Source organism: Dioscorea cayenensis, chromosome 6 (genome assembly GCF_009730915.1).
Source record: "Dioscorea cayenensis subsp. rotundata cultivar TDr96_F1 chromosome 6, TDr96_F1_v2_PseudoChromosome.rev07_lg8_w22 25.fasta, whole genome shotgun sequence".
Classification (NCBI taxonomy): domain Eukaryota; kingdom Viridiplantae; phylum Streptophyta; class Magnoliopsida; order Dioscoreales; family Dioscoreaceae; genus Dioscorea; species Dioscorea cayenensis.
In genome coordinates this window covers 13,137,557-13,150,303 of record NC_052476.1, presented here as the reverse complement: position 1 = coordinate 13,150,303, position 12,747 = coordinate 13,137,557, and the positions used below count along the sequence as shown (strand labels likewise).

The window sequence follows — 12,747 nt, the reverse complement described above, 5'->3', positions numbered from 1 at the left end:
GTTTTTCTTTATTTCATTTTATTTCCTTTCACATGCAAGCATGAGCAATGGTAGGTCCCATGTTCCTTGATTCAACTCACAGCTTCATACATGCCATGCATGACTAAAGGTATACATGATCATACATGATAGTGGTGAGTATGCATGCTTCTCATATATATATATATATATATATATATATATATATATATATATATATATATATATATATATATATATACTTTTTTTTTAATGCATGCATAAGCAATGGCGGGTCCCTCCATATGCCATGCATGACCATCATCATTATCACCATCTAGTTCATTTAACCTTATTCGGTTTTTACATCATTATTGCCTTAGCAATAATTGTAATTACACCATGCAAATTGGTATATTATATAAGTCCTGGCGACATATATATATATATATATATATTTTAAAGAATAGGAACAAAATTATGGCATTTGTTATTCAGAATGTTGTGTTCCAAGAGAGTGCTGGATCATGGCAGCACACATTGACATAGCTAATCATTTCATGTATACAATGGTTCTCACATATCTCGCATTTAAATTCCTGGCCAAGACCATGAAGCTTATAAAGTCAATATGGAATTGGCTTTCCATCCTATCCCATAGGCAATTTAAGAGGATTATAGACCTGCTGTTCCTCATTATTACTTTCAGTATCTGCTGGCAATTCTTCCTCTTCACACACTCCACTTCTATTTCTTCATATGTCAAAGCTTTTTTTTTTTTGCTTCTATCAAAGCAATCTTCTTCTTGGACTCAATTTGCCGTGAGTTTAAATTCACTCCATTTTTCTCATAACCCCGTTACCCTTTAGCAAAATGCTTTTTATCTAACAGCTCCAAGGGAGTATGCTTAGTCAGAAATAGACGCTCTGCACACTGCTGAATAGTGCCATCAGTTTTCAATCCATGAGCTACTAAGGCCTCTTTTAATTTTTCAAGGCCCAGTTCAATAAGCTCTTTGACAGTGCTATAATAATCAAGATCAACAACAGATTCCAGGGATGAAATCTACCCATTTTCCAATTCTTTAAATATCTTTCTATCAGCCCAAAGCTTTTCAAAGTTAGCCTCAACCTTTGAAAATAAACGACCAAGGTCTTACAGGGGCTCCCTCCGTTCAAAGAATGATGTTAAATATTCCAAAATATGCTCCAAATAATCTTTGTACTGCCTTGTCAGTTTTAGATTTAAAGAAATCTTGTGAGTATACGAAAATATATCCAAATATATAAAGTAATCAATAGGCTCTCCAAATTTTGAGTTGATGTGCTCATTGAATAGTTCATGCATGTCTAGATAGCGACCAAAAGCTTCCATGCATGCCACCATGATCATCGCCACTAAACTCTACGTACGGCTCTTCTTTTAGCAGCTCCTCAAATTCCTTAGTTGCATCTTACCACATGAGCAGCTGGATGGCGCCTGTGATACTCCCGAATCTCCTTCAACCGATCATAGAAAACACTGAACAAGTTGATCCCGGTCGTCATCTGTCCTCCCAGTACCGCAATCTCGTCCCTCCTCGCATTATCCTTGTCCTCATAGATCTCAGTAAACTTGTGGGTGGTACTGATGATGAAATCGATCATATTCCGAATACGGTGGTTCTGGAAGAGGCGCTCACGGTTGTTCATGGGCCCCCGTTGGAGTTCCCTCATGACAATGCGCTCCAACCGCTCCACATACTCATACGCCGACCGCGTCACCTCCAGAAGCGTTGACGACATTGCCGGAGAGTGAGGAACGACGACAGAGTAGCTCCGATGTTGGATCTAAGGTTCGCTTCCGAGTTTGGGGAAGGAACACGATTATCACCCATCAATTGCCGAAAAGAGCAGGAGCACAGACGATGATAATGTCTTCATCAGGATGAATAGTCAGTGTTTCAAGTCTGGCAAGAGTTGGTTGCGCCATCAGAACCGGCATGACTTGCTGGAATGTCCTGCGATGAAGCGACTAGTAATATGATCGCCTTCTGATGTAGCGCCTTCATCTTCCTTACTCCAATCATCTTCATCATCATCATCATCTGAGATATATAGCATCCAAACTATCTTCATCATCATCATCATCTGAGATATATAGCATCCAAACTATCTTCATCTTCTTTCTTCTTTTTCTTTCTTCTTTAGATTTTAAAGAAGGGGTGGAGAAGGTGAGTCGGCGATCCAGTTTCTCAAGCTCCTCCGTCTCCGCCGGCTCCTCGTCAAGAACAGCAACGGGTGATGAGCAATGATAGTAGCAGCAGTGATGAACATGGTCGGCAGCAACAACAACAATAGCAACAATGGCGACAGCAACGTTGGTAGATGAGAGCAACAAAGGCAGCAGCACCAGCAACAACAACGGCGGCAACAACGTACAGAAGGCAACAACAGCAGCTTTTCTTCTTGTATATATATATATAGATAGATGTCTGGAAAGGGGAGGAAATGAACTAGACCTTCTCCTTCTTCTTCTCTGTCGCTTGTTCTTCCTTCTTCTTCTTTCTTCACCGTCTTCTTCTTTCTTTTCTCGCCTTCGTCTTCAATCTTCGATCCTTCTCTCCGTCTATCTTTTTCCCCATTTTTAAAAGCCTTTCACGTCTCCACGGTTATGTTGATCGTGGAGATGGTTACAATGTTCGTGGGTTGGTTCCATTGATCGTGGCGTCCCACGAGAAGCATCCATACATCCACTATTTTTTTAATTAATTTTAATTTTTAATAATATATATATATATTATTATATTTTATGATATATACATATTTAATTTATTTTATTTAATTTTATTGTTTTATTATTGTTTTATTATTATTTTATTATTTTATTCTTATACTATTATTATATATATACATGTATATTTTTTTATATTATACATATCTATAATTTTTTTTATTATATTTATTTGATTTTTGATTTGACTTTGATTTGCTTTTGATTTTTTTATTATTATTATATATATATATATATATATATATATATTATCTGATATCTATTAGTATTAATTTAATAAATTTTTTTTTTGTTTATCCGATAATTTAATTATGATAATTAATATATATATATATTATTATCTTTATCATATATGATTATGCGCCATTATTTATTTATTTATTATATTATTGTCATTATTTATTTATTTATTATTTTGTTATATATATATATATATATTATAATCATTATCTGATTTAATTATTTTATTTTATTTATTTATATATATATATATATTTATATTATTTTTTTTATTTGATTGATTTTTTTTATATATATTTTTTATCTAATTGTATTATTTATTTATTTATTATTTATTATTATTAAATTTTTTTTTTGATGTAATTTAATTTTTAATTTTATTTATTATATTTATTATTATTATTATTATTATTATTATTATTATATATATATATATATATATATATATATATATATATATATATATATATATATATATATATATATATTTGTTTGCAGATTTGTATTTATGGCTGGTCTTTGGGATTGAGATCGTCTCAAAATCTATGTTTCAGATGATCTTGAGATTTAAATATTTTGAATCACCACGTGCTCTCTATGGTATTTTAGACCTCCCTCAAGATCGGTGTTTTACTCGGTCTTGAGATTTTTTGTGTATTTTGGATATTTTGGATAGTCTCGAGATCGGTGCTCTCGACTGGTCCTAGGATTTGTGTATTTAAATATTTTGGATCTCCTCTAGATCGGTGCTCTCGGCTGATCTTGAGATTTGAGTATTTTAGACCGCTTCGAGATCTGTGCACTCTACCGGTTCTTGAGATTTGTGTATTTAGATATTTTTGGATCGCCTCGAGATCGGTGCTCTCACCGATCCGGGTTTGAGATTTTAGACTGCCTCGAGATCTGTGCTCTTGGCTGGTCTTAAGATTTGTGTATTTTGGATATTTTGAATTGCCTCGAGATCGGTGCTCTCGGCTGATCTTGAGATTTGAGTATTTTAGACCGCCTCGAGATCTGTGCTCTCGGCTGGTCTTGAGATTTGTGTATTTTGGATATTTTGTTTAAATTAGGAGATACATTTAATTTATTTATTATTATTATTATTATTTTTTTTATATAAACAAATGCCCCCTTCATACTTTTCTCACGAAGAACTTTAGTGAGATTGAGTGAGAGAAGTAGGAACTTCAAAACTTTTTATATGTCATGGTCGAACATGTTTTTTTTTTGATTCATGAACATGAAACTTTAAGATAACATGGCATATATTTCATTATAAACAAAAGTACTTAAAAGTTAATGTTTGCCTCAGGAAGTACGCACAATCGTACATGACCGGTCTACCTTTTTTTTTATTTTTTTATTTTTTATTTTAAGGGACCAGACGTTCCGTCATAGACAAGCATTCTAAATTATACATAGTACTTCTTTAGAAAACGACCATTAATAGGTGGCATGGGTCTTTCTCCTTTGTCATCAATGAGTTGGTATGCGCCTCCTTCGTAGACGATCTCCACGACATATGGACCTTCCCAATTTGCTTTGAATTTGCCCCCAGCTCGCTTGTTGGTGATGATAGGCCTTCTGAGAACAAGAACCATTTCTCCCTTTGTAAATGTACGGAATCTGGCCAGCTTATTATATGCTTGAGACATTTTTGCTTTGTAAACTTCAAGATTTTGCTGTACTTCTATCCTTTTTTCATCAAGAGAGTCTAGTTCATCTAGGCGAAGTCGAATATTATCTTCATTTGATATTTCATTCTGCAACGCCATCCTTAATGAAGGTATTTGAATTTCAAGTGGCAGGACTGCTTCAGTTCCAAATACTAGAGAGTATGGTGTGCATTGTGTTGGGGTCCTATATGTGGTACGATAGGCCCATAGCATCTCAGGAAGTCTTTCATGCCAATCCTTTTTATTTTTGGACACAGCTTTCTTTAGCAATTTTGAGAGAGTTTTGTTAAATGCTTCCGCCAACCCATTTGCTCTCGCATTATAGATGGAGGTATACCTCCAGTCTATTTTGTGATGTTGTGCAAATCTCCCAATTTTAAAACTTCTAAAAGAGGGGCCATTATCTGAGATGATTCTTCTTGGAGTTCCAAATCTGTATAGGATATTTTCTCTGAAAAATTTTATGATGTTCTCAGTCTTTACTTCTCTTAAAGGAATAGCCTCTGCCCATCTAGAGAAATAGTCTATTGCAGCCAATATGAATCGATGCCCGGAAGATGATGGAGGCCCAATAGGACCAATCACATCTGTTCCCCATATCTCGAAAGGCCATGAAGAAACTGTGGGATGTAAGGGATTCGGATGTTGATGAATAAAATCCCCATGAATTTGACATAGATGGCATTTTTTGGCATATTCAATGCAATCTCTGACCATGGTTGGCCAATAATATCCCATGCGCTTAATCTTAAGTCGCATCTTGGGTCCGGATTGATGTGCACCACATATCCCAGAGTGTACATCATGCATGACTTCTTTTGCTTCTTCATATGAAAGACATCGCAGGAGTAGCTGATCATATGATCTGCGGTACAATGTTTCATTAATGAGGGTAAATCTTAGAGCTCTTCGCTTTATTTGAAGGCTTTCTGATTTGTCCCCTGGCAATTTATCATATTTCAAATATTCCATGAATGGTTGTCTCCAATCTTCCTCTGGTATTTTGAGGGTGAAGGCTTCCATCTTTTCTTCAATATTTTCTTCTTTGACATCACTAAGAATTGTACTTATGGGTCTTCTATTTTTTATAGTGATTTGAACTTCATCATGATCTGGGTTTGCAAGCTCTTTCGCTATTCTTGCCAAAGAATCAGCTTCTCCATTTTCTGATCTTGAAACCCTGCTCAACTGCACTTGGGGAATTTTCTTCATTAACATTTTGACCTTCTTATAGTATTTAAGAAGTTCAGCTTTGTATACTTTGTATTCTCCTTCGACTTGTTTGATGATGAGTTGTGAATCTCCAAATATATGGATACATTGAATTTCCATTTGGATTGCCAATTCCAAACCAGCTATGAGAGCTTCATATTCCGCTTCATTGTTTGTGCATGACTCTGTAAGGGAAAGTGCATATCTGAGGATTCCTCCTTCCGGTGTGACAAACACAAGTCCTATCCCAGCTTTAATTTGTGGAAGCTCATACCTCGATGTCCGGCTTTTATGGATGATGTCCCATCAAAAGTCACGATCAGCCATTCCGCTTCTTCTCTATGAAGCGTCTCTTCATCGTGGAGATCATAATTAAGGGGTGAATCATCGGGGAGAGGATGCGCCTACAAAAAATCTGCTAGTGCTTGCCCTTAATAGCTTTTTGTGAGTGTATGTTATATCAAACTCCATTAAGATCGATCCCATTTTGCAAGTCTTCACGTGAGTAATGGCCTTGTCATAAGATATTTGAGAGGATCAATTTTGGATATGAGGATAATTTTGTGTGCCCGACAAGTAGTGCCTCAATTTCTTCACTGCAAACACCAAGGCTAAACAATGCTTCTCAATGGGTGTATATTTACTCTCAGCTCCTATCAACATTCTACTGAGGTAATATAATGCATTTTCCTTGCCATCTTCATTGTTTTGAGCTAGCATGGCTCCCAATGATCCTTCTAAGGCAGCAAAGATATAGGATTAGTGGTTTCCCGAAAATTGGGGCATGCTACATCGGGTGGATTCAAAGAAATCTTGCTTTATATCTTCAAAAAGCTTTCGACATTCGGCATCCCACTTAAAAGGTGTATTTTTTTCTTGACCAGACTTAGAAAAAGGCTTGCATCTTCCCTGATAAGTTGGAAATGAATCTTCCGATATATGCCAAACGCCTTGAAAAGAGCGTAATTGCTTCAATGTTTGTGGAGGTGGCATTTCCATGATTGCCTTGATCTTAGAAGGATCTATCTCTTTCCCTCGATGTCTCACAATAAAACCCAGAAACTTTCCTGATAGGACTCCAAAAGCGCATTTCATTGGGTTCATTTTCAATTTATATTCTCTGAGGCGTATGAAAAGCGGTCCTCGGATCATCAAGATGTTTGTCTTTTTGAATTTGTTTTTCACAACCCGGATCATCTACATAGCATTCAATGACCTTATGAATCAAATCATCGAATATTACGGTCATAGCTCTTTGATATGTTGCCCCGCATTTTTTTCAAGCCAAATGGCATTACTCACGTAACAATATATGCCCATAGGTGTTGAAAGCGTTATGTTTCTCATCATCGGGTGCATCTTGATTTGATTATACCACGAGTATCCATCCATAAAGGAGAACATCTCATACCCGAGGTGTTATCGATCATGATCTCCATGGTTGGTAAAGGAAAATCATCTTTGGGACATGCTTTGTTCAAATCTCTGAAATCAACGCATATCCTTATCGCCCATTCTTTTTCTTCCGCGAGTACTATCTTTCGCTAACCCAATCTTGGTATTTTTCTTCCCCGATAAAAAATTTGCTCCTATCAACTTTTTGTTTCTTCTATCACTTTTTCTTCTAAATCAAATTTCATCTTTCTTGGGGCCTGCTTGATTTGGAGTAACATTGGGATCAATAGCTAATCATGAACAACTGCTTCATTCTCCAACCACGGGCATCTCATTATAATTCCAAGCAAAGCAGATCAATATATTCTTTCGAAAAGAGCCTTGAAAGATTCTTTTTGTTCTTCATCGAGTTGTGCACTTAAGAAAGTTGGTCTTGGGTCTTCATCACTTCCCAAGTTGATTTCAATTAACTCATCAATTGTTGCTTGACCACCATCCTCTAATTCGGTGGTGCACTTTTTCATCTTAACATCTTCTTCTTACGTAGACTCCATCATGTAACACGAATATCTCGGAAGGTTCGAATAACCTACCCCTCTCTTGTCGGGGATGGGAATGGTTCCATAATTGATAAAAATTTTGATATGATTTCTTTGACCAGTTTATTTTACCCCCAAACTCTTCAACTATCCTCCACGAGTTTTTAGGATCTTTGGCTTGGAAAGTTTATAGGTTGGATTTCACTATCCTCTTCTTGTTCAATGTGTATAATGTCATCATTTGAGATTTTGTTATTTTTAACTCTGTAGAAGAGAATGCCTCTTCCATCCTTATTTCGAGCTGGTACATAGAATGTCTTCAATTGCTCAACTGTGTCAACCTTCAAATCATCTAGGGATTTATAGAGGCCATCACGGAACCCTTGTGATATGCAATGTGCTTTCTTAGGCGGACCTCTGGTTTTGACTTGTATCATTTTCATCTCCACGAAGATTCATGTATCCTGCCATAGTGAGGCAATGCTGATTCTTTCTTTTTGGATATTGACATAGCATTAGATGGTTTTGCCAAAGTCTTTTCCATCAAGTTCAATGTTTTGCCCCCTTTGGAGATACCAAAGTAGTATTTGGCATCCTCATAATGTATTTCATCGACACCAAAAGGTTGAATTTCACCATCAATTCTGTGTTCTTCTCCATCCACCATATATTTCATGCATTGATGAAGGGTTGAAGGGACCATCCGGTTTTCATGGATCCATGGCCTACCCAACAAAAGCTTTGTATGAGGCATCGGCATCAATTACATGGAACTTCATCAGATATGATCTTTTCCAAACTTGAGCGGGAGAGTGATAGATCCCAATGCTTTTCGACTATCTTGATTAAAGCCTTGAATAATGATCCTTTACGGAGATAAATGACATATTTCCAGGAGCTAATACCGAAAGGTATTGAGGGTCATTAGGTTTCAGGAAGACCACGGATCAACAAAAGTCGATTGATCTTTATGCCGTCACAAGACACTATCACATATAATGAGTCTAATTATACTCTGCTGGTTCCAAGTAGTAAGTCTTCATCGGTGAATGATACTTGAAAGTGTGTGTGTTGCATACATAGCTATCGTCATATTAATTTCGACAAAATAAGCTGATACTCCTCGAGGTTTTTGTAGAGCATGTATTAAAGATTCCACGACCTACATTGACATCATCGATTGCATCATACATGCTAAGTAGGCGGGACTTTCTTGGTGTGCCAAGATATTATAATCTGGTTTCTTTAGTGGTTTCTTTGGTAAGACATTCTCCTCTTCTATCATCTTCTCTTTATTTTTATCATTGGAGCTAGAAGCTTGTCTTGATTGGAGTAACTTGCCAGTTCTAAGTTGCATTTGATGTACATGGTAGGATACTTCATCTTCTTCATCTGGAAAGTTTAGCTCATCATCAGTACCTTCCAAACATGTTATGGCACAACAAACACCTCTCACTTCGAAATAATCATCAGTTAACTTCAAATTTCCCAGGGAAACTTGCTTTTGTAGCCATTCTTGAAAATTTCGACAATCTTCAATAGTGTGTCCCATAAGTCGGTGATATGGACAATAATTTGGGTAGCTGTCCAAATGCATCAACCGCGACCTTTTTGGGCTTAGGTAAAATCTAGCCCTTCGATCCATGGCTCGATTAAAAATCTCTCTTTTTTTGTCTTTTCTGATTTCAATGATTGAAGGAATGGATTTATCCTTAGCATTTGCTATTGAGAATGTCGGCTTCATGATTTTTGAATCAACATTATCACTTGTCGACTCTGGTGGATATATCCAGATTCATCCATTTATTATCGACTGTCTGGCGATTGCATTAGCCTATTAGGTGATTCCTCTGTCACTCTTCAGTATGAAAGAAGGAATTTCTTTTACTGAGCATCACTTTTCTTAAGATTTTTATATTTTGGTGTCTTTGGGTATAGTATGGATTCTTTGGCTTTTTGAGTGGTGTGGCTCTAAGAGTTTTGGCATTTGCCTTCTTTACTCTTTTCTCACGAATGCCATCTTCTTTTTACCTTCTTGCTAATGTAAAGGCCGACCATGGCAGATCATCGAGTTCTTGACTCGAGGAAAAAATTATCTCCATCATCATTTTGGTTATATATGGGGTATTCACCTCCAGAAATGGCCCTACAAGTTTCCACTTGCATCATTTCATCATTTTCTTCATCTAATTCCTCAAGTAGTTCTTTCACTTCCTCAGGGAAATACTCTTTAAGTGATCAACACCACTTTCATACGCTCAGTATTCTTAAGTGATTCAATATATTGTTCTATGATGGATTTCTTGTGTTTTTGAGTGCTCGCGTTTTTTGCTTTTTCTTCTTATTTTTCTTCTTGGTTTTGCTTCTTTGGAAGTCCCTCGGGGAGGCTTCTCGACATTTCTCCACTTGATCCCTGGGAGTTCAGACAACTTCTTCAACATTTTCTTTGACTTTTTGGATATGAATACTTCCCATAATTCTTAGGAGCAGAAGGAGGTTTACCATCAAATACTGAGACGGGGAGCATTATTTTTGATTACCCACGCTATGATTTCCTCTTGGGATAATCCCTCATAGTCTAGGGGTAGTCACATATCGGATATGTTCGGTGGGGTCGTTCCAAGAGAACACTTTTGGAGGTGTAATCTTCCCTTCTTGATATTGGCGTTCAAGCGATCTTTAAAAACATAGCAGTCTTCAATTGTATGCCCTAACACTGCACGTGGTATGGACGATAATTAGGATGATTTTTTCTTGCTCTGTTCTTGGTCTTTTTGCACTCAGGCGGTTGTAGACCTCCATTTCTGGCATCTTTAAAAATTTTTAGCACTTTATCTCTTGAAAAGAGTACTTTTTGTTCGTTTCTATCTTTCAAAGAAGGAATGGGTCTTGGTTGAGTTCGGGGAGCACCTAAGGTGAGTGGCTTAACATTGCGGTTTATATGATTCTATAGTGCTATTTCCTTTATCAACATTGAAGGTTGTAGCAATATACTTGACACTATACCTTTTTAGGTTTATCATTTACGGAAGTTTGGAAATTAGACAACACCCTTGGGCTAGTCCTTTTCCCGATTTCTTGGCTTGTGAGATTAACTCTTGAAATGTTGTGATGCGAGATGTACTTAAGAAAGGTGTCATCCGACTATCAATGTTCGAGTAACAATCCAGCTGCTGAGGTTGGTCAAGGTTGTTCACATTTAATACTCAGGGTTTCTCCATCTCATAATGTAGTCAACTACTTTCTCATCTTTGTTTTTTGGCGGTGGCCGAAGATCGACTATTGTAATCTTATCAGCGACACCTCAAACCCAGTACTCGAGCGCATCTTTCATTTGTTGCCAATTTTGAGATCGAGTCGGGTTGCAAACTTGCATACCACTCAAATGCAACTCGTGAGGTGGCAGAAAAATTATGCGAGGAGAAGTGAGGGTTTTGCACTTGTGTCTCCACATCTTTGTCACAAAGTGGGCCAAGTGTTGATCAGGATTACCAATCCCATTGAATTGTTTGAATTTAGGCACATTGTATCCTTTGGGATGGGGTACTAAATCATGATAGCCGGGATAAGGTTTGTCACTATCAACTCTTATCTCAGCTATTTTTAGCATGTTTGAGTTCGATAGCCACCATCTGTTGTATCTCCTCCGAGTCATTACAAGCTGAATGTTCTTGGATTAGGGATACTTGTTATTCCCCATGGCCCCACTGCTTGAGCAGTCTCTTTTGGTTGAAGGATTGAATTATTTGGTCTCTGTACCTGTTCGGGCCCATTTGCCATTAAGGATGCCATCTGCTTTTGCATCTGGAACACTGTATCCATTAACACCATCATATTTTCATTCATCTTCTTGTATTCTGCTTCCTTATTTTCCATTTCTTGGAATTTCTTCATAATGTTGTCCTGGTCTAAACCAAAAACTGGTTCATCTTCATCATCTTCATTTGGAGGGTCTGCCCCCTTGTAATCTTTTGGTGTATCATGTGGAATATGACTTGAACCTTCCTCTCTAACCATACTTTGAGAATCTGGTGCCCGTCTACGTGATCTTGTGACTGGTCCGGGTTGTTCCTGTTCAGCTGTTGGATCTCCTCGAGCTTCGGTAATCATTCGGACAGTGTGTATTTCAATATCACCGTTAGACATATATTCATCTTCACTCCTCTTCTTTCGGTCAAACTTTGAGTGAGAAACTGGAGCTTGACCCTGTGAAGCTTGGAGTTGTGAAACTTGATCACTTGGCAAAGCAATTCGATCAAAAACAGTTTTACGTGCCTTCAGCACTAACTGCTTCTTCTTCTGATAAAATTCCCTTGGCTTCATTTTGTTGGATTGCAATTCCTTCGATGCTGCATATATCTTATAAAGATTTTTGCCAAAGGAAGTCTTATGAGATTTTGGTGGTCTACCGCCTTTGTTATCATATGGCTGGTAACGCAGCTCTGCAGTGGTTGCGTTCTTCTTAACCATATTAAGTGGTCCGAATGAGTTTTTGAAGGAACCCATTCGATTATCCTTTTGATTTTGGAATGACACAAAATTTAATTTGTGATTTGGGAATTTCATCTTCTTGGGAGTCAGCCTTGAAAACACACTTTTCCTTGGCTTGGCTTCTTCAGATAGAAAAATCCCACTTTCCTTCCCTTTAGCAGTAACAGTGAAAGTGGGTTCATCATCTTCATCATCTGTAAAAACTATCTTTTTTGGACATGATAGCCTCTGAAAGACAGAGGTTCTTGGATTCTCATTAGAAGTATGCTTCTCAAGTGCAGGAACAATGACATTTGGGCGACGACCCCTAGATGGCAGACGTGGGACCGTCAGGTTTTCCTCCGGATATGATGTTCTTTTCACAAACTGTACAGATTCAGAGATTGTGCCAAACCTCATCTCAGCTCCAGCAGCTCCAGTGTTGAAAACACAGTTGGGCAGTTGGACTTTCGATCCTTCTCCCA

The 12,747-nt window shown here is 37.3% G+C and overlaps 1 pseudogene; it reads right to left on the bottom strand.

Moving 5' to 3' along the window:
- Window positions 1–452: 452 nt before the first annotated feature.
- On the bottom strand, window positions 453–1,742 carry LOC120263145 (annotated as a pseudogene).
- Window positions 1,743–12,747: the final 11,005 nt, after the last annotated feature.